Source organism: Quercus robur, chromosome 3 (assembly GCF_932294415.1).
Source record: "Quercus robur chromosome 3, dhQueRobu3.1, whole genome shotgun sequence".
In the NCBI taxonomy this organism is placed as follows: Eukaryota; Viridiplantae; Streptophyta; class Magnoliopsida; order Fagales; family Fagaceae; genus Quercus; species Quercus robur.
Genome location: NC_065536.1, coordinates 22,526,904 through 22,550,015, shown reverse-complemented (window position 1 = coordinate 22,550,015; position 23,112 = coordinate 22,526,904). Strand labels below are relative to the sequence as shown.

At 32.4% G+C, this 23,112-nt stretch overlaps 1 protein-coding gene and 1 long non-coding RNA gene across 6 annotated transcripts in view; both read right to left on the bottom strand.

Moving 5' to 3' along the window:
* Positions 1–23,112, bottom strand: part of LOC126717496 (receptor-like protein 7) — a 155,575-nt gene that overhangs the window by 61,603 nt on the left and 70,860 nt on the right. The gene's annotated exons all lie outside the window — the stretch shown is intronic.
* LOC126717505 (uncharacterized) lies at positions 4,443–7,639 on the bottom strand. 2 transcript variants are annotated; one of them, XR_007652624.1, is made up of 3 exons: positions 7,473–7,639; positions 6,774–7,352; positions 4,443–4,759 (listed from the first exon to the last, which is right to left on the bottom strand). It is a non-coding gene; the product is annotated as an uncharacterized LOC126717505 (long non-coding RNA). The 2 variants fall into 2 exon arrangements; XR_007652625.1 differs by lacking the exon at positions 4,443–4,759 and adding an exon at positions 5,722–6,165.

The following is a 23,112-nucleotide window of genomic DNA, read 5'->3' as shown; positions in this document are numbered from 1 at the left end:
AAGTTGAATTTTTGTCTTATCAGAATCTTTGTTTTTATATAGATTATCAACGTTGGAGTTTGAATTTAAGTTAGACTTATTAGAAAGATAAAATTTTACTCATTGTTAAGTTTTGATTAAACAAAAATAATTTTTTTTTAAAAAAAATGATAATGATGAGTTTGACTTTAAGTAAGACTTGTTAAAGAGATAGAGTTTCACTTCTTATTAAGTTTTGACTAAACAAAAATAATTTTATTTAAATAAAATGATAATAACGAATATATATTTGTGATCAATCCTAACGAATATCTTAAAAGATCTATAACCAACCACAAAAAATATATTAGATCGTGATTTAGTTATTGTGGTTGAGGATTATATTTAAAAAAAATTAAAAACAGTACTTAAAAATTAAAAACCAAGCCTACAAAACCGCCTGAACAACTCAATTTTTTGGAGTGGCTTGAAAACAATGGTTAACGTTTGGTTGTGTGAATGCATATTAAACTTAAAATAATTAAAAGTTAGTTTTGCTTATCTATATATAAATTATGAGGAAAGCAGTTTTTGAGCACTGATTTTTATAATATGCTATAGTGAAAAAGTGTAGAATAAAAAACAAAAAAACATGGAAATCATAAGAGTATGAACCTTCAATTATGTCGTCTTCGTCTTTGTCATCATCTCTTTCAATTCTCTGTTTCTTCTGAACTTTCATGCTTCCTACCATGGCTTTAATTTGCCGTGTGTGTTTTCTTTATGAAAATTTTAGTGAGTATGAAGAGTTTTGACCTTGGCAAGGGTTTATATTTGTTGAAATTTTTGTTATAGAATTTTAGTTGAATTAGAATTTTCAAGCTCTTGAACCATATATCTAATAGAATTTTATTTAAACTAAACTATTGTAACACTTGATAAGATAATTACACATTGAAGAGAAATAATAAATATATAAGATATAAAACCTAAAATAAAAAGAATCTAAAATAAAAATAAAAAGAAAATAGTGATGATGTGGAAAATTGTGGGAACTTCAGAGGTTTCGGTTTTTTATATATATATAGATGACTAACGTTGTTAATTTTTTAAACTTAAGGGACCAATCGCGCTCACTTGAAACTTGAGGGATCAATAGCACTCACAGGATAAACTTGAAGGACTAATAATGTAGTTTCACCTATTAATTTTATAGGTAAACTACATTAATGGTCCCTATCTTTTATACCATATGTTAATTTGGTCCACAACCTTTCAATTGTGTCAATTTGATTTTTAAACTTTCAATGTCATGTTATTTTGATTTTTGCCGTTATCACTTGGATGGAAAAATTTGATATGTCAAATGGAATAATAAAAAATTAATTTATTTGCCACGTTAATTGCCAACTGTGTAACCATATCATAATTTAAATAAGTAAAAAACTAAATTGTTGTTCTCACGTAATATTGAGATTGGGAAAAGATCAAAATCCCTCTTTCTCAATTTCACAGTCATCTCCGTCCCTACTCCCTAATCCAAGAATCGCTACTAGGGAATATGGTACAAGATTATCCCAGTTAAAACTATTGTTTGGGTTGCAAACAGACTCAACCCAATCATTGACTCTTCTGGCTTGTTAATGATAAACAACACAAGCAGTCTTGTGCTTATGAGTAACAATAAGAGTGTTGTTTGGTCCATAGGATTAGGAACACAAATACAAGCCAATAATCCTTTATTACGGCTCTTTGTGGGAAAGCTTTGATTATCCGTCCCCCAGGAATGAAGAAGGGATGGGACTTAAGGAAAGGTATTTGGAAAAGTCCAAATGATCCTTCTCAGGGAGATTTCATATATGGGATTGAAATGCAACCTCATTCATACCCTGAGGCTTATATTAGGAAAGGCAACAAAAAGTTCTACCAGATTGGTCCATGGAATGGCCTGCGGTATGGTGGTTCACCGGAATTTAATTTTATTAATTAGATGTAAAACATATTTCAGCATGAATCATGGCGATGAAGAAGGAATGAAATGTTATGAATAATGAATTTTCAAATTTTTTTTTTCTGTTAAACCCAAATTGTTTTTTTTAAGTTTTGAATATTAATTGAACATCATCATTTCTATTTTCATCAATAAAGCTTACGTACACTTGTTCTGTTTACATTGAATTCAATATTTATAATACTTTATGGACTGATTTTATCAATTATACGTTGTTACATCATAATTTTCTTATCATCCTTTGGAAACACAAGTACCAGGGACCCAGGTGGGCCCAATTTTTTTTTTTAGTTATAATATATTTATATTTGTAGTTGCACTATTTCTAAAATCTTAAACCCTTTTTTTTAAATAAACCTACCTAATCTCACCCAAATAGGAATTATCCAATCCAAAAACTTAGCAAAAAAAAAAAAAAAAAATTTACCATTAAAAAGCTAAAAAACCATGTGTTATTGGAGAAGTTAAAACTAAATTTTTTATAACTATAGTAAATTGGTATAAATATCAATTGACTGTAGTAAGTTGTTAAAAATAAAATACAATATTTTATTGATATTATATTTTTTCATTCAATTAAAAAACTCAAATTCTCTCGCTTCTTTATTATTTTAATGAGTTGTTTATATTATTTTAAATGAAGTGATAAAGAAAATAGAACATTTAATATTGGATGTATTGTAAAGTGAGGTGGTAAAATAGATAAAATATATTTTTGAGGTACTAAAAGCTAAATTTTTTTAGCACCGCTACTGTGAATGATCTAACTGCAACAAAAAAAAAAAAAAAAAAAAAAAAATCCTAGCCAGCCTAGTATTAAAAAAAAAACATTATTTTGTTTTTGTTTTTGTCTTTATTGGTAAAGATTGCATCTTAGGGTCTGTTTGGATTGAACTTATTTTTGCTGAAAACTGAAAACACTGTAGCAAAATAATTTTTAAATGTGTGAATAGTACGTGGGACCCATTTTTAATATTTTTAAATGCGTGAATAGTGCTGCTACAGTGCGTGAACAGTAATTTTTGTCTCTTGCACAGTAAATTCATGTGATTTTACTGAACGCAGACGCGCAAAACGCGCAATCCAAACAGGTACTTAATGTATTTAGAAACAATGATTTGAAGTATTTATAATTTTTTAATACTTTTTGGATGCTTATCTGGAGTTTTTTTTCCCCTTTATACTCCGGCCCCGGGCTGGCTTAAAATGATGGGTCCGTTCCTGAAAAGTGCACTGTCATTAACAAATAAATCCAAAGAAAGTAAATTTAGGGCATTAATCTTGATTTGTTTTAAAGTAATTTATTTTTAATTTTTGAAAGCATTAGATACCAAAAAACGATAAGTACAAATAAAACATAAATAAAAGAGAAATTTGATATGAACACGTAAAACCCCACAAGATCAGTAAATCATTGTGAAATAGATCAACATTCAATTGAGAAAGTTGAATTTCAAAGCAACTATTTAAACAGAGTAATGCTATAGTCACAAACTATTTTACAACATTTTAAAAAAAAATATTGATGTGGCCAACCTTTTATTGGTTTTCATTTAGGCCCACCATTAATACATTTTTTCATTTACCAATAATTATTCACCACATTAGTAGTTTGTAAAATTTTTTGTAAAATAGTTTGTATCTCTAGCATTATTCATTTAAACAACAAAATTTTCCTCCAAACCATGTTGAAGAATCTTCTTTCTTCAACCTATTACTCATGGTTTAGAAGACCATCCAATTATTTTAAATCACATGATTCATTGAATTATTTAAACTTGTACGTAAGTGAAAGAGTGGATGAATTTTCAATAGAGTGTTTTTTTATTGTTCAAAAGATAATTGTTGTGATAATTGTATGGATTGTGATAAGAATTGTGGTAACATTTACTTATTTATTTTTTTTTTTTTTTTATAAAGGTAATTGAAGTATTTGAATTCAAATAGAAAACAAATAAATGTAGGAAGTAGACATTTAAATACAAATGGGTAGTGAGAATAACGATTTTTTTTTTTCCTTTTGAACATGAAGTTTTTTTTTTTTTTTTTTTTAGGTGAGATAGTATTATTATTTTAACATTTTTTTGGAAGAATTAATTTTGTATTTTTTTATAAAGATAATTAAAGTATTTGAATTCAAATAGATAACAAATATAAATTGGAATCAAACATTTGAATACAAAAAATATAATAATAAACAAAAAAATGTTAAACAAGCCCATGTATAGTTAAGCATCTCCACGTTTATCCAAAAACAAGTTATTTTTTTTATTTTTTTTTATTTTTTAAGTAAATGTATAGTTGCAGTGGGTTAGTAGGAGAGTGATCATATTTTGTAGGAAATGCCTGAGCGCGTGCTCCGAGGCTCTTCTATTTTTTTGGGAAAAAATTGATAATTTGCATCCATTATAATTTAAGATTACTGTAATGAGAACTAGCATCCATTATAATTTGCATCCATTATCATCCCTTTTTGGCAATGTTTATGTAGCAATCAATGTCTTACATTAGTTAAAACTGTAAAATAATTCACTACATTTGAAACATGGAATAGATCTACTTATTTAAACAGCTAAATGATGATACAAATGTGAAATGCTACAAATTTGAATGGTATTCAGATTGAAAGATTCCAATCTTTAGCCATCTTTTGGAACGAGATTCCTTTGCATCTTCTCCCCAAATATAAGGCATCCTGCCCATGGCATAAGCCAGGCAGTATACACCATCCCCTTTCTTCACTCTATACCCGTCAGGAAGAATGTCATCCATGTTTGCACACCTCCCATCCTTGAAGTACACCAAAGGGATCACATTAAAATCTATCAAAAATATTATCATATGCACTTAGCAAGAAAAAAAAAACATATAATTATGATGAAGTGCACTGTTAGAGCTGATGACCAAGTAGGGAAAAAAAGTAAAGGAGAGGTAAAATATAATTAGAAAGTAAATTAGAACCTATCAAAGAAAAGTCTGAATTTGGTAAGGATAAGTTGTAAAACTCATGTTTTACACCATCCAATAAGAGACCCCAATAAACCCATAATTTGGTTGGATTTTCATAAAAGTATTAGAACTAATTGAATGTAATTGTACTTATTCTTTAATATGTGATAAGATGATGTGTCATGTTGATTTAGAAGGCCACATCCTTATAGAATTTAAACTCATCAAATAAATCCCTAATTATTTATTAATAAATGAATAATGTTAAGGATACGGTTGTTAACAATCTTTTTCACATCTATTCATGCATGTGATAATCTCACTTTTACGCAATTCTATTCTTGACGCTATTTTTATTAGCATTAAAGCAAGTTGTAGCAGATTGTAAAATTAGTGTCAAAACTGAAAATGAATAAAGTTTCCAGGTTAGTTACGAAGGGAACTGCAGGGTATAGCCTCAAAATCTCAGTCAATGCTGCATGAAAATAATGCATTTGATCTAGTGTTGCATCAGTTATATTAGCCATGAAATTGTCAAGGTTAGCTCCACTGTCTTAACTATCAGTGACGTCTTTCACTTCTTGCGCAACTTTTTTCCTATATTAGAGGGTTCTTGCAGAGCATATAAAGGAACCATGAGAGAGTGCTTGCACTTGTAACTTTGCCTGCGATCAGAAAATTCAAAATTATGTCCCTTAGATACTAATCATTCATTTTGTCTGGATTCCTTTTGCTCTCCACCAGAAACCTTGAAAGTATATCCTCCTTGTCATTTTGGAAATCATTAAATAAAATCATCAAGATTCAACTAAACCATTAGTCCAGATTATCAAAGCAAGTGGTGCATCTCATTGTACCTAAGTCCTTTAAAAGATAGATAACATTGGAAGTTACAAATAGTCAAATACATATCGAGTTTCCCTAAATAGACATTGTCAGTTTGTCACAAATTTAAAACTTACACAATCTTGTTTCACTTCTAGCAGTTCCCTCTTGGTCCTAATTACTCCAGGCATAAAATCATCAAGGATTTTGATTTTCTTCTTAAGGGCATCTTTGGAGCCAATGTTAAGAAACCTTTTCAACTTCTAGAATGGATCGACATAGTGCCAATAAACCAAGGCATTTGATTCATCAAATGCCTTCATGAATGCAGTTCCCTCCTTGCTTGACCCCTCCAAGCAATTCAATTCTACCCCAAACCCAACTTTGAAAATTGAATCCAAAGTTCATCTCATTAGTATGTCCTACAAATTTAAAAGGAAAAATATCTCACTATGTAATTCTTTTACTCTTCTATACTAAAATCAAATGATGTCAGCACACGCTATGGGCCTGCTTCCTGTCTTGCTCATTTACCTTTGCTAGTAAATTTCATAATTAGTAAAATTCAGAACTCTTTCTTCTCAAAACCATTAAGCATGTATTTAGGTGATTTGAAGAACAATTGCTAATACAAACTGCTTTATATGAAATTGCTTTAAACAAAACGTATGTGATGTAATAGACTTAATTTAAGATCCTACAATTAATAATTTCAAATCCACATATTTATAAAATTATATTCATTAATAAATTTCTTTGATAGAAAAAATTTATCATTTCTATATTTAAACCTTCATCTAAATCAACTGATTTCTTTTCTACCATCATATCAAACTCCAATTGCATCACAAATTTGGCTCTTCCCTAGCACATAGTAATAATAACTAAAATAACATGTTCATAATTTATTCAGAAAAAAAAAAAAAAAGAACACTTAAAATTGAGAGATGGGTTGAAGTTGGACTGAAATATTATTTTTAAGGAATAGAAACCTAGGACGTAAGCCATGCTTTAAAGGTTGGCTACTTACTTGCATATCAAAAGCTTGACGATCATTTGATGACTTGTGAACAACTCTAACCAGCTTAGTAGCGTTTCTTCTAAACACTGCATGGCTATAATCTCTAAGCACTCTTGTGGAGAACTCAAAGCTCGCAAGCTTCCTCTACTGCCACCACTTGTCACCCCCAGTGGGACATTTTATCGAACAACTTGTGGGTTTCATCAATCACAATAGCATGCAGTAATCTAAAGAACCAATAACAACGTGAAAGTGAAAAAAAAAATTATAGAAATTCACAAAATGTACCTATCGAAATTCATCCCTATAACAAATCGGCGGAAAAAAAAAAGGCCCTACCATACTAAAAAACAGAGACACTTCTCTGCAAACTACTTTTGCTTATCTCCACAACCAGTGATTTGCTGCCCCAAAACAAAGACTCGTGAGATACTTTAAAGGCTGCATTGAAGGAAAGGATTGAATTCTCTTGCAAGGTTTTCATTCTTGGTTCAGAGGATTGCAACATGTCCATACCACTACCTCTGTCACCACGAATCAGGAATTCTAGCCACCCACATGTCACTTCATCACTGTCATCATTAAAGCCTATAGTAGAAGTGTAAAACAACAAATAGCCAAAACACAATAAGACCCAAAAATTTACATAATCGAACTGTAAAAGGAAAAGAAAGAAAGAAAAAGAAAAATTTTAATTCAAACAATGACCTTTTGTGTTCTGCTTTGATTCTTCGCCTCCCTTGGTCCATTCTTGCTCTCAATAAAATCCAAGAACATTTTTTCCTTGCAGTCACGTTACAGCCTTACTGCAGATAGTTTTCAGTTGCATAAGAAAAGTGGCAGATAAAAATTTGGAGATGTACGGTTGTAGTCGGGCAAGAGGTATTGTGCATATTAGATTTCTTCAACCATTCAAATTAGTTAGTTAGGCACGTTTTCAAACAATTTAGAAAACTAACATCTCGAGTTTTTGAAACTCGAGATCCATATTAGAACTCGAGTTTCATGCAAAAAAAATTTAACCTATAGTGGCGTTTTTAAGACTTACAGTGACGTTTTAAAACCCTATAGCGACGTTTTCCTGCAAAAATTTTTTTTTATAAGTACAGGTTTAAGGCGTCCTATAGTGGCGTTTTTAAGCCCTATAGTGACGTTTTATATACCTATAGCGGCGTTTTTTGCAATTTATGAAAATCGAGACTCCAAAACTCGATTTTCAGCGCAATTTTTTTTCTCCATATCGAGACTTAAAAACTCAAGTTCCATCTGGAACTCGAGTTTTAGATACTCGAGATGTTATTTTTCAAAATTGTTTTGAAATATGACAATTAACTAAATTGTTTAATATTTATTGTTATTTTAAAAAAAAATTCGTCGGGCAATGAAGGAACTAATTGTTATTGGAAATTTTGGGATTAGTTTTTTCAACAAATTTTGAGTTTGAAACCGTGATGGTCCTATTTTGTAGATAGTGTTTTATGTGGAAATTAAAAAAAATATTTTTATCAAGTTTTGCCTTTGCTTAAAAGTAGGCTCTCTGGGCATTTTGGATAAAAAAAAAAAAAAAAAAATCTGGTCCAAACAGGAAAAGCTCCTTAAATAATAATATAGATAATAAGTCAAACCCGATAACCACACCAAAAGAAGAAAAAAAAGACAAATCAATATATATTATTCCCATTCTTTAAAAAAATAGTCATTAATTAGAGAAAATACTTAAACACCCATTAAACTGTCCAAATAAAAAAAATATTGAAAAAGAAAATATTAAAAAAGAAAAGAAAAGAAAAAATAAGATAAGATAATGATATGGAAAGGATAATGATAACAAAGTGTGGTCTTATTTTGTAGGCACTATTTTATGTGAGAGTTAAAAGAATTTTTTCCCCTTTTAAAATCTAAATAACGATAAAATGATAATTTTTTTTTCTAAACTCTAAGTTAGCATTCATCTAAATTAAAAATATATACATATCAATGATGACTTAATAGAATTCAATGATGACTAAACTATAACTCCATAGAATTCAATGACGACTAAATTATAACTCAAAAGGCTTAAAAAAACCACATATTTAAGAGATCTATGCACCATCAATCTCATATCTGAAATTCAAATTCACAACATCTACAAAAAAAAAAAAAAATTAATAAAATAATAATAAAAAAATAAAATAAAATAAAATAAAATCAATTGATGCTAATTCAATGACTAACAAATTAAAAAAAAAAAAAATGAGTGACACAAGACAAATAATAACAAAGGAGAGTCACACAATACTACGTAGTAACCCAAAGACCAAGTGAAATTGAGTTCCCAATGCCTTTCTTATACAAACAACAAAGTACAACTCAGAAAACCAACATAAAAAATTACAAAGACCCATCAGTATTTTAATATTTTTCATCGCCATTATAAAAGATGGATTTCAAGTAAAAGGAATATGAAGAACTTGAGGATTTTCGTTTTGTAAAATCTACCTTGCTGAGAGTGTAAGCGAGAGCGGAACCTACAACACCGATGCCTACAATGATGACGTCTGTGTTGGAACCATTAACGTCGGTGAAGCTGTTGTTGTTCTCAAACATTTGTGGAAAATTTTTCTTTAGCGTCTTGTTATTGGCATTTGTTAACGTGTATTATGTTATGGGTTTTAGACCCAACTAGTTTACTTGTATAGCACACTTGTACTTGTACTTGTACTTGTACTACACTTTACTTATACCGCACATATGCCTCCTATATAAAGGCACCCATGTATATTCTTTGATCAAGAAATACAATACCATTGCATTTAGTATTTCTAACCTGGTATCAGAGCCATTGCTCTAATTTTCTTGTGTCTTGCAGTCCTGTCTTTGTTGGTATTTTCCACTACCTCGACTTCTTCAGTCAATAAACCTTTTCCTGCCCTCTCCTGACTGCTCCACCATTGTCAGAGATGCCAAGGTTGAATCTTAATCGTCAGAAGCTCGATCACCGCCACCAAGATCACTACCTTCATCAGATCTTCCACATCAGACATCTGATTAAGACAAAAGAAATATCACCGTGTAGATTTTCAACCGATCTACACAAAACCACCGAAATCATCATCATCTGACCTTCCACGCCCCGGTCAAAGATTCGGTAGCTTTTCCATATGCCTTCAATGTTGCTACGATCATCTCACCACCACCGTCATCGAAATCGTCTTTCTCCAATCTACATCATCGGAGAAAAATCAGCCTCATCAGATGCTCCACGCACCCTCACGCGCCGTTCGAAGTTTCAGTGAGGATTGAACCACGCGTCGCGGGGTCATTTGCTGACGTCATCACTGCCACGTCAGCCCTAGCTAACATCATCACTGGAGTTGATCGTTGATCGTTGACTTTGACTGTTGACAGTTGACCGTTGACTTTTCCCTCAAAGTTGACTTTTTTGCAATCTAGGTGTTCCTTATCCAGTTTTTCGTGTAGATTTCATTTTTGCAGTCCATTTTTGCATATTTTGCTTCGAAATGAAGAATAAGGACAAGTCTTCTTCCTTTTACAACAATCGTCGTAGACAATCCAACAAACGCTTTTGCAATTTTTGCAAACATTTTGGCCATAATATTGAGACTTGCTATCAACGCAACAAATCAACTGTTTCCATTTCTGCTGCTACAGTTGCTAACACTGAGAGTGTCCAACCTATGGCTCCCGTCTCTGCAAAGTCTCAATCTTCTGGATCCACTTTCACCATTTCCAAAGATGACCTTATAAATATCATCGCCAATGTCATTCGTATGGTTGGTAATGCATCTTATTCCTCTTCTTTCTCAGCTTTATCCAGTACGTCTCCTACCTCTTAGCTTATGGATTCTGCTTGTTGCAATCAGATGACACCTCACTCGTCCTTATTTTCTGACCTTAAACCTGCATCGCACCCTCTTAATATTCGCACAGCAGATGGTTCCACAATATTTGGTCATAATATAGGTTCTGTTGCGACCTCCAATCTCTCAACTCCTGGAGTCTTTAATGTTCCTGACCTTTCTTATAATATATTTTCTGTTGGACAATTAGCTGAGTTGGGTTATCGCATTATCTTTGATTATTCTAGGTGTATTGTGAAGGATTCGAGGACGGGATGGGAGCTTAGGACCGGTCCCAAAGTTGGGCATATGTTTCCCGTAGACAACCTTCATCTTCCACTTGTTGCTCCTGTTTCTGTTGCTGCAGTTGCTGCAGTTCCTTCTATTCCTTCCCTTGCACTTTGGCATGCTCGACTTGGTCATGCATCTTCTTCTCGGATACAACAATTGACTTCTAGAGGTTTGTTAGGTTCAGTGTCTACAAAAAATTTTGATTGTGTTTTATGTCAGTTAGGAAAACAACTAACTTTGCCTTTCAATACTAGTGAATCAATATCCACTGATATCTTTAACCTTATTCATTCTGATGTTTGGGAGCCTTCCTCTGTCTCTAGTATTGGTGGATCTCGATATTTTGTTGTCTTTGTTGATGATTACTATCGCTATAGCTGGATTTTTAATATGAAATATCGTTTTGAATTGTTGCAAGTATATTCTAATTTTGCAAAAATGGCTAAAACTCAGTTTTCAAAACGTATCAAAATTTTTAGATATGATAATGTTCTTGAGTACACTCAATATGCTTTCCAAGCTGTTTTGCATTCCTATGGCACTGTTAATCAACTAACTTGTCCAGGTTCTCTCAACAAAATGGTAGAGCCGAATGAAAACTTCGTCATATTCTTGATACTGTTCGTGTTCTCCTTCTCTCTGCCAAAGTTCCTGCTCTTTTTTAGGGCGAAGCTGCTCTTCATGTTATTCGTACTATTAATCGCATTCCAAGTCCTGTCATCCAAAATCAAACTCCATATGAGCACCTTTTTGGGTCATCTCTAGACTATCACCACCTTCGCTCATTCGGTTCTACTTGTTTCGTTCTTCTTCAGCCACATAAGCATAACAAACTTGAGCCTCGGTCAAGGTTTTGTTGTTTTCTTGGCTATGGCAAAACTCAAAAGGGGTATCAGTGTTATGATCCTGTCTCTCACTGTCTTCGTATCTCCCACAATGTTGTCTTTTGGGAACATCGCCTCTTTGTCGAGCTCTTTCACTTTTGTGTCTCTCTATCTTTCTCGTCTGTCTTAGATCTCTTTCCAGATGAGGCACATATTCCATCTGTAGCTACTCCTGATCCTCCTATAGTTGCTCCTGATTCTCCTGTAGACTTCTTTGTCCAACCACCAAATATCACCGATTCCTTTCCTAGTTCACCCTTTAATGAACTGGTGGAAGATGAACAGGTCGACGACGAGCTACCCAACCCCAACCCTGAGCTTAGGCCCCCTGCTCTTGCTCTGCCTAAAGATCTTGCACAAGACATTCCACCTCATCACTCAACTCGGGTAAGATCTATTCCTGCACATTTACTTGACTATCATTGTTACACTGCCCTTGCTACACTACACGAGCCTCACACCTATCATAAGACTTCCACTGACCCTTTATGGCAGATTGCAATGAAAGAGGAACTTGATGCATTATCTAAAAACCATACTTGGGATTTGGTGACACTCCCCCCAGGAAATTTGTGGTTGGTTGTAAGTGAATCTACAAGATTAAGACTCGCTCTGATAGGTCCATTGAGCGCTACAAAACTCGTCTTCTTGCAAAAGGGTTTACATAGGAGTATGGGATTGATTATGAAGAGACCTTTACTCCAGTTGCTCGTATCTCATCTGTTCGTGCCCTCTTAGCTGTTGCTGCTGCTAGTAAATGAGACATTTTTTCAGATGGATGTCAAAAATACATTCTTTAATGGGAATTTAAATGAAGAAGTTTATATGCAATCTCCTCCTAGTTTCTCTATTGATTCAAACAAGGTGTGTCACCTTCGACGTGCATTTTATAGCCTTAAACAAGCTCTACAAGCTTGGTTTACCAAATTTAGCTTTACCATCTCTCGCTTGGGTTACATGGCCAGTCATTATAATTCTACCTTATTTCTTCGTTGCACTGACAAAGATACTGTTTTACTTCTTCTGTATGTGGATGATATGATCATAACTGGTGATGACCTCAGTGGCATTCAAGAACTTAAGGATTTTCTCAGTCATCAATTTGAGATGAAAGATCTTGGATATCTTAGCTACTTCTTGGGTCTTGAAATCACTCATTCTATAGATGGACTTTATATTACTCAATCCAAGTATGCTTCTAAACTCTTGTCTCGAGCTAGACTCACTGATAGTAAAACTGTTGACACTCCAATTGAGCTTAATGTGCATTTGACTCCTTTAAGAGGGAAACCATTGACTAATCCCTCTCTTTACAGATGCTTGGTTGGTAGCCTAGTTTATCTTATTGTCACTCGTCTAGACATTTCCTATGCTGTTCACTAGGTGAGCCAGTATATGTCTACTTCACGATCGACTCACTATGCTGTTGTTCTGCGCATTCTTCGATACCTAAAGGGCACTCTATTCCATGGTCTTTTCTACTCTGCTCAGTCTCCTTTTATTCTCCATGCATTTTCTAATGCTGATTGGGCAGGAGATCCCATTGATTGCAGGTCCACCACTGGTTATTGCTTTCTTCTTGGTTCTTCTTTAATTTCTTGGCGAAACAAGAAACAAAATCATGTGGCCTATTCCAGTATTAAAGCAGAATATCATGCTCTTACTGATACCACATCTGAGCTCCTTTGGGTACGATGGCTTCTCAAAGACTTAGGTGTGTCTACATCCTTTGCTACTCCTCTTTATTTTGACAACCAGAGTGCCATTCATATTGCTCACAATGATGTCTTCCATGAACGGACTAAACACATCGAGATCAATTGTCATTTTATCCGTTATCATCTTGTCCATGGTGCTCTCAAGCTGATCTCAATCTCCTCTAAAGATCAACTTGCAGATATCTTCATCAAGTCACATCCTAAGGGACGCCTTCGTACTTTGGTTGACAACCTCAAGTTGGTCTCACATCCTCCTTGAGTTTGAAGGGGGCGGTTAACGTGTATTATGTTATGGGCTTTAGGCCCAGCTAGTTTACTTGTATAGCACACTTGTACTTGTACTACACTTTAATTGTACCGCACACATATGCCTCCTATATAAAGACACTTATGTATATTCTTTGATCAAGAAATACAATACCATTGCATTCAACGATTCAGTATTTCTAACAACATTGTTATTATAACAAATAATGTAGAGAAGAATAAAGCTGAATAGTACTGACCTCAAAGCCTACACATAAGTGAAGAGTCATAAAAAATAAAACATCTTTTAATAGCATCTTGTGAAGGCCTGTAAAACAATAGATTAGAAAATATCCACTAAGTCTCGAAATAACAATAAGCAAAACATGGCCAAACATAGAAAGAAATTGAAGTGAGAAATGTAGAAATAAAAAACTAAGATCTGAGAGAGAGAGAGAGAGAGAGGGCTTACCTCAAATCTATCTGCTGTTGTTGTTGTTTGTAGTAAAATCTGAAGCAAAGAGGTGGGTGGGATGAGTTTCTTAACAATGATGATAATGGTGAAAAGAATATTAACACAAAATTGAGAGAATTGGAGAACTAAAGAAAAAGCAATTTGAGTTTGAAGACTAACGTGAGTGTACTGAGCGTGTGGTCTTATTTTGTCGATAGTGTTTTACATGGAAGTTAAAGAAGCATTTTTACCAAGTTTTTCCCCTACTTAAACATAGGTTGTAGAGGTATTTTGGGCCCCCAAAAAAAAAAAAAAAAATTCCGATCCAAACAAGAGAAGTTCCTTAAATAGTAGTATAGATAAATAGGAATCAAACATTTGAATACAAAATAATAATAATAATAATAATAAACAAAAAAAAAAGTTAAACAACCCCACATATAGTTAAGCATCCCCATGTTTATCCAAAAAAAAAAAAAATATTGTATTTTTTTGGTAAAAAGATAATAATTTGTATCAATTATAATTTGAGATTACTACATTTTTCAATCACAAAATACCTAAGGGTGTGATGAAAAAAACTATTTCATCCACAAACACATAACACTCCTAGGTATTTTTTTTATCACACCCCTAGGTAGTTTGTGATTGAAAAATGTAGTAATTCCAAATTATAATAGATGCAAATTATTAATTTTTTCCCAAAAAAATAGAAAAGCCTCTAAGCAAGCGCATGATCAGAGACTAGTAAAAATAAAGAAAGTGGGAAAAAATAAGGCTAAAATAGGATTAACCAATTTTTACAAAGAATAATATGCTTCACTTGATAACAGTGAAAAAAATATATTCAACCTAAATTCATAATGATTAGAATGGAGGCATTATTGTGTGAACACTATGTATTAGCATAGCAACACATTTGACCAATTAAAATGTTACTCTCTTTGTCCCAGTTTGTCTGTCCTCTATTTCATTTTGGGATGTTCCAAAATATTGTCCTGTTTCTAAAAATAAAAGTTATTAATTTACTAATGTTCCTATTATACCCTTACTTTATTTTCAAAACTATTTGAAAAGAAAACTAACAAATATTCAAAAAAATCAATCTAATTGGGACACCTTTTTCATTGCTTCATTAAGAATTACTCTTTTAAAAAAAGCTGATAAATTTATTTAAGGGTAATTTTGTAAACTTATATATTTTTATAAGACAGACAAAACAATAAATGATATTTCATTAAAAGTTTGATTTTTCAAACAGGATGAACAAATTGGGACAAATGGAGTATTTGTTGGGGTTTATGCCTTAAAATCCAATTTATTGGCATGTCATAAATAATTAAATTATTTAATTATATGAGACTATTTATAAATGAACTAATGGGACATTATCTCAGTCCATGAGATGCATAGTATGTGATTTATGTGATTTAGTCACAGAAGATATAAATCACACGTTCTTTGTAAACTCAGAATTTTAGTTCGTAGTCAGTGATAAAATTGGGCATTTCATATGTAAAGACTATAATATATCAACTACGATGATTTGTCTTGATCATGGAAGTGGAGACTTTTAGTTGATATGTTGATATATTTTAAGAGTTAAGACATATTGAACTGGACCGTTATGAGATTTATTATTCTCCTAATGACTGTCAAATGAATAATATATCTCACGACTTCTATTTACATGAACTCTAAAATCCTGAGAGAATAATGGACCTGATCATGAGATGTAGGTTACTTTGATATATCAGGAGTGAGATCTGTAAGTCACGATCAAAACCTCAGTATGTTGGGCAGCCACATTTAGTGTTGATGGAACATATATTCTCAAGTTGAAATTCATAGTCTCTTAACCGAGATATAAAATATTCCCTGGAGATATAAAATATTCCCTTGAGATAAGTTTAATAGGTTTGGTTATTCAAAGTTGGGCCCAATCACTTTAGTAAGGAGTTACTAAAGCATATATATTTATAAAATTGAATTTCATATATATATATATATATATATATATATATTGAATAACATAAATGATTAAATCGGGTATTCAAGGATTAAGATGTAGTAATTTTTGAAGTGGCAGTCAACATTTATGATTTTGTATTATTACGAATATTTTAATGAAACGGTTGCATGTACAATAAAGTCTTGGGATATAATTTATAGATAAGGCCTAAAGTACAACTATATTTATATAGTGGTATTAAATATAGTTAATGGTAACTTTGGACTTGTCAAGAATTGATAGAGAAGCTCAAGGCCCATTGGAGTTAGTGTCTTATTGGTCCCACTCCAAGCCATATACTAAAGCTCAATTGGAAAGGTCCAAAAGGCTAGCCCAATTAGATAATCAGTTATAAGGAGAGAAACATAGAAAATTTTATTAAGTCTTTCATAAGAGTTCTCATAAGGAATGAAATGGTTTGTATGTGAGTGTTGGACACTCTTTTATTCTCTCCTTGGAAACTAATTGAGAAACCACACTTTTTGGGCATCAAGTGGAATTGGAGTGAAGATTAAAAGTCTTCCCAAGAACTTCTGATCTTCGATTTTGAATTTCACCACACCAAGGTACACATTCTTGTTCTCAAATTCTGAAACTTACATAGTACATGTTATCAATTGCGAATGAAGTAGATCTATTAATTTTTCTGCTGCATATATTTTGTATGTGATACAAACATGTATTTATCCAACAATATTAACTTAGGACATCTTAAACTAAAGGCAATCATATACATATATTACAATGTATATTGCTAGTGAGTAAAAAGCAAACCCCTACTATTTCACATAAGAAACACATTTTCGCATGTACCATTTAATTCATCTAAGAAACATACATGATAATATTAATGTATCATGGAATTAGTCTTACTCCATAAAGATTATTGACTTTGTCAGTTTTCACTGTGGTATCTTCACTTCTCATGATGGATACCTGGAATAACCTTCAAACATAATTCTTAAAGCTTTTCACAAGAAGAAGGGTGTCACCCATCAGAAGACAGCAAATCTACTAACAAGCTTTTAGTGTAAGAATCTGCTGAAATGCCCCCCTCAGTCATCAAATGAAGAAGTTCTATCGCCCTTGATGTATCACTCTTTCTTAGAAATCCTCTAATAATTGTATATTGTAATCATTCGGAAAGCAGCGAGTCTCATCCATTCTTTTAAGTAACTAACTTGCTTCTTCCAATAACCCTTCATTACAAAGTCCATCTATCATTGTAGTATACGTCCAAGAATTACAAAGATTAGGTAAAAAATGAAAATGATTCTAAAAATTCAGCCATGGAGTTACAATTAGTAAAACCCCACACCTAAGACCAATCAAACAATTCTATCAATTGTGCCATTGAAATTTTCGCATCCTCAAAACAATGATGATGCTCCTACCAAAGTGTTAATACCAAGCATAAAGGGACCAAGTTCCAAATATCTGCATACTACTTGCCTACCAAGTTCTAATATTAATATATACACAGTTCATTTAATTCTTAAAACAGTTAAATGTAAAATCAAAATTTGCACCCCCCACACTTCAATCAACCTGCCAACAATATACAACAGAAACAACAAATTAGTATTAGTTGTAACTAAATTGTGGAGCTTTCGTAATTATCAACTACTCACAAAAGCAAGAAGGCATTTACAATTACATAAAGTAGTAATTGGGTCAAAGGTGTTGTGTCTGTGAAATTTGGAACTCTTTTTGGCATGGCCTCTGTTATGTGCTTACCCATTTACAATGTCAGTTCAAACCAGCAGAGTCTGTTGTACTAGTATGACCTGGACATGTCCAATGTTAATGCATGTTTTGGGTTCAACCAACATGAACTATGGTGTTAATCCTAATACAGATCTGTTGTTGCTTTCTTTCATGAGGATTTTATTGTTTGACAAGGGATGATTTAGAGTGATTCTACAATTTTCCCAGTCAATATTATGGCCATGTTAAAATTAATGCAAGAAAGAATTAATAAGGTATGACAATTTATTGGAATGGGTACTAGAAGCCAAAAACAACTTATTAAATGAGGTGCTATAATAAAATTAAGCAAACGAAAATTTCTGAATCAAGTCATCCATCCACAAAATACAATGGATTTTGTGCCCACATAAGTTTTGTGCTAGAGTCGGCAGTATGCTTCATGTAATTCTCAATAAACCAATTGCTCATAAAAATGCTTAATAACACTAACTTTTTAAGTTTATTTTATAAAACAACATGATAACTTGACTAAAGAAGCAGTTGACAATTTAAATTAAATGGAGTTCTAATAAAATTGAAGTTTAAAAGGTTTTCTCTGTCTCCTAAAGCATCAATCCAAAGCTCACAATTCAGCTATAACAAACTGTATAGCCAAAGGATCCTAGATATTATGTCACAGAAATATTATGGTCAAGCATTTTGTCAAACACCTTGCAGGCAATTGAATTGCCACAGTTCCACTCAAAACTTGAAGCATAAACTGCAAATAGTCGAACATCATTTAGTTTAAATTCAATTAAGAAGAAGAAGAATCGAAGAGCAGAAAATCAAGAAAAAACCAATTAATTTAATTAAGAGGGGCTTCTGTTAATTCTTTTTGGAGAGACCCAATGTGGTGGGGGTTCACTTGGTTGTGCTTAGCAGCTGGAGAGAGTGACCAGGAAGAGAATTGAGTATTAGAGAGAGATTGAAAAATGTTAAAATAATGGAAGGAGGCAGGGAATGAGTGATTTTTGCTGGGCAAAAAAATTATTAGCGTTAGTTTGGATGCCGAGCGGGGGATTTGAATTATGATTATTCCATGACAAATACCTAAAGGTGCAAAGCTTTTAGCTAAAAAAAATATTTAGAAGAAAATAAAATTTTATATAGTTGTACATAAGTAAATGAGTAAAAATTTTATATAGTTTCTCCATATACAAATATACCTGGGTTCAAAAGTTATTTCAAATGTTATTTCAAATGTTTCACTGAAATATTAAAATAACTAGACAGATGTGAATGTTTTAAAATCTCTACCTTAGAAGAACGTAACAAATTAAACGGTTTTGTTTCAAAAGTAGTAAATTAATTCTTAAAATTTTAAAAATAACAATTTAAACTCTATAATTTCACAAATAATAAATTAAAACCTGCTGCCTTATATACTGAATTCCAAATATATTTGTATTTCACTTAAGTGGGCTGAGATTTAAATTGTTTTTTTTTTTTTTGAAACCTCAAGTTTTAATTATTAATTTTAAACTAGAAGATTTAATTTATTAATTTTTACAATCTCATTATTTAATTTGTTACTTTTAAAATAGCAGAATTTAATTCAAGTCAAATTTAGATATGGGCAAAGAGTAGTCAAATGATTTCTCAAATTGAAAATTAGTAATTAGTTGTGGTAAACCTTGTCGTTCTTATTGCTCTTACACAAAATAGAGAGAAGTAAGAATAGAATAGTCTAGAAAATTAATCCAACACTCATATAAACCAATGCAAAACTTTATACGTTAAGTAAGCTTGTTACATATAATTATATCCTTCGGATTTAGAAGTTTTTTTATATGTACAGTTTGGCTTCATAAAAAAAATTTCAAATCACAGATCTATGATAGACATTGACAACATCAATCAATCCACATGAAAAAAGAATTATTGAAAGCAAGAAAAAGATTATAAGATAACTAGCTGGGTTTGCTCCTTTACAATAGCATTAATAAAAACATCTAAAGTTGTACCCAATACAAAACAACTAGAAAATCTATTATTGGGAGACCATGATGCTAAACCATGAGTAGTACTATTGGAAGCTCTCTAGGGGTCCATTTAATTTCCAGCCTGCAACTTAGGACTACAGAACTGGGATTAGTGAGGGCATCTACACATATCTTGGCATCACTCTCGACAATTGCTGATTCAATACTATGGGACACCACTTGAAGAGTTGCCCAATTAATTGCCTCCGTTTCAGCTTGGATAAGGATAATGGTTTCCACTTTTTTAGAAAGAGCCTAATGTCCCTCTCCAGTCCCAAGCGACAATCGCAACATAAGACCAACTATTGCCAATGGCTGCATTACAGATAACTGTGATTGTACCTTGTGGTGGATTGGACCGTAGGGAAAATCCGGCTGAAGTTAAAACCTTGATGACTTGGCTGAATCGCGGATGAAAACTCCTAGCAACAGGTCACAATAACAGATTAAAATAATTTATACTGTTCTAGGCCCATGTTTTATCAGCCCACCCGAATGAAATTGAAGTTGCAAATAATCTAGGAATGCCGACATTCGTACATGCTACATATCACACATGCAATACTTTAATGCCACCGTAATTGTAAAAAAAGTACAAAGGAAAATGAAAAAAAAGAAAGAAAATACAATGCCAAAATATACTTCAGCCTACTATATTATAAACTTAGGATCCGTTTGGATACAATTTATTTTTGCTGAAACAAAAAATACTGTAGCAAAATAATTTTTAAATGTGTGGAAAATTATTGTTCACCCTTTTTTACTGTTCATAAGCCTAAAATCACTGTTCATGGACAATGAACAGTGACACAGGTGCTGATCTTCAAAAAAAAAAAAAAAAAAAAGGCTAAAAACGCACAATTGCTGAAATGTAGATGCTGGACGTGGATCCAAACTCCACCTTACACAAGATTTTCATAGACGCGTATGAGTGTTTCTACAAAAATGAAAAACAACTTCATGGGCGTGTCGTTAATCTTAGTTAACAAAAAACCGTTGCGCAATCCCTTCATAAATTTCTTGTCTAATATTTTTTTTTCCTTTCTTTCTTCGTTAATCTTGCATAAATGGATTATTTATTAGAACACGAATAAAAAACAGTCATAATTTTCCTAGGTAGCTAACCTTACTCTTTTTATTGTTGTTACACAAAATAGAAAAAGTAAAGGAGAATGGTCTAGAAAATTAATTCAAACACTCATAAAACAAATCCAAAACTTTATGGTTGTGTTTGGATGGCAACATTTGGATTTGGATTTGGATTTGGATATGAAATCCATTGATTTAAAATGCCTTGATTTGAAATCCGATCCCTAGATTTTGAAATTCTCTATTTGGGTTTTTTAAAACAATGACGGATTTGAAATTCATCATTTGAAATTCTGTTGTTTGAATATCTAAATTTGGATTTGGATTTGGATTTAAGATCAATAAAATATATTTTTTAATTATTATTTTTCTTAATCCTTCTACCTTTTAATTTTAAATGCATGAGCTAATATTGATAATCCAATTGACAAGATGAATCAAATCAATTGCATGAGAGATCAATAGCTAGAAGATGATTTTGGATCTTTTCATATAGTGTCTTGATGCCCTTGTTGGTAATTTCCAAGGAGTAACTAAAATCAGAGCTCCATGTGAAATCTCTTGATGTTGTCCTCATATGTGCAACCATATAAACATTATCCTTTTCAATTGTCAAGTTGGCAACTTTCATGGAGGTCCAACTTTGAAAGTGCTCATATAGTAACTTACCTGCAAAGTAATTCAAAAAGACATCAATAATTTGCAACTTGGGGAACTCAAGTTTGCTTTCAGGTTTCCCATATGCACCATGGTAACCATTAGTTCGCAAGATTAAAACCCCCAACCTTGGAAGCGTCCCCAACCAAGAGGGAAAAATGTCACGGAATCGATTGTTACCAAGCAGAAGAATCAGAGCACTCCCCTACTGTTGTCAAATTTTCATTCAGAAACAACGAAGTTTAACTATGACAGTGAGGGATAAAACAAGCAATAATTCAAGCTGTCTAGTTCAACAATGCTAGGAAAGGACTTGAAGCGACTTAGGAGGTCACTTACCTGAGAAAGAATGAAATAACCACAAAAACATAAAGAATGCATTCATAGAGACAAGGCAGGAGCCACAGGAACATGAAATAAACCTTCACCTTTCCAAATTCAAGCCCCAAAATAATTCAAGGATTGAAAGAATTTGCTCTAGCTGAATTGCGAACTACAATGCCATTGTTGGAGGTGTACGAATCTGACTGCATAAATAATAAATATGCCTCAATCAAGGATGCAAGAGAATTACAACCCCACCCCACCACCCTCCCCCCTCCCCTTTTTCATTAGGGGAGTCAGAGCAAAATAAATAGTTTAGATATGTATTCTTGTCATCTGGAGAAGAAGAAGAAGTAAATCTGATGTCACATTAATTGGAAAATAACGAGATTTGGGGACATTAATACCAACTACATGATCAAAGAACCGCTGGAAATAGCATATTGTTAAGATTTGTTATGAAAATGTTATGCACATAACAATTATGTTTGGGTCTTGATTATAAGGAAACTCTTTGCTTTTATTATTTGTTATTTGTGAGTCTCACGTGAGTCACCTATGAATTTTGTTTAACTTTTACTCTGTACTTTCAGCAAAAAAATATCAACAAAAAAACTAGATAAATTGTTCCAAAATGGGCATAGCATTTCTCTAAATGAAATTACCATGCTTGTTAAACTAAATTAATATTTGGTATTAACCTAGTGCAATAAATGTAAAAATCTATAATTATATGTAAATTAAGAAATCATATCAATAATTTATCAGAATTATTAATAAATTTATTAATAACAATAAAAGAATGTAAATTATCTTAAGTTATATAGCAAAGACAACATTGTTTAAGACCTAATTTTTATTAAAGCAATACAATATAATATATTATCATTAAAAAAATAATAGATAATGAATCACTTAAAAAAAATTTCTTAATAGATTTTGTGGGGTACAGGAATTTAAATAAGGTAATTGCGCCGCATGTCATACCCATGGCCGAGGGGGCCATTATTATGTCGAGGAGGTCACACCCTCAAACAGTAAGGCCACATCAGTGGCACGTTACCAAAGGAGGTCATACTGTAGAGAAAGAGCTGCGTA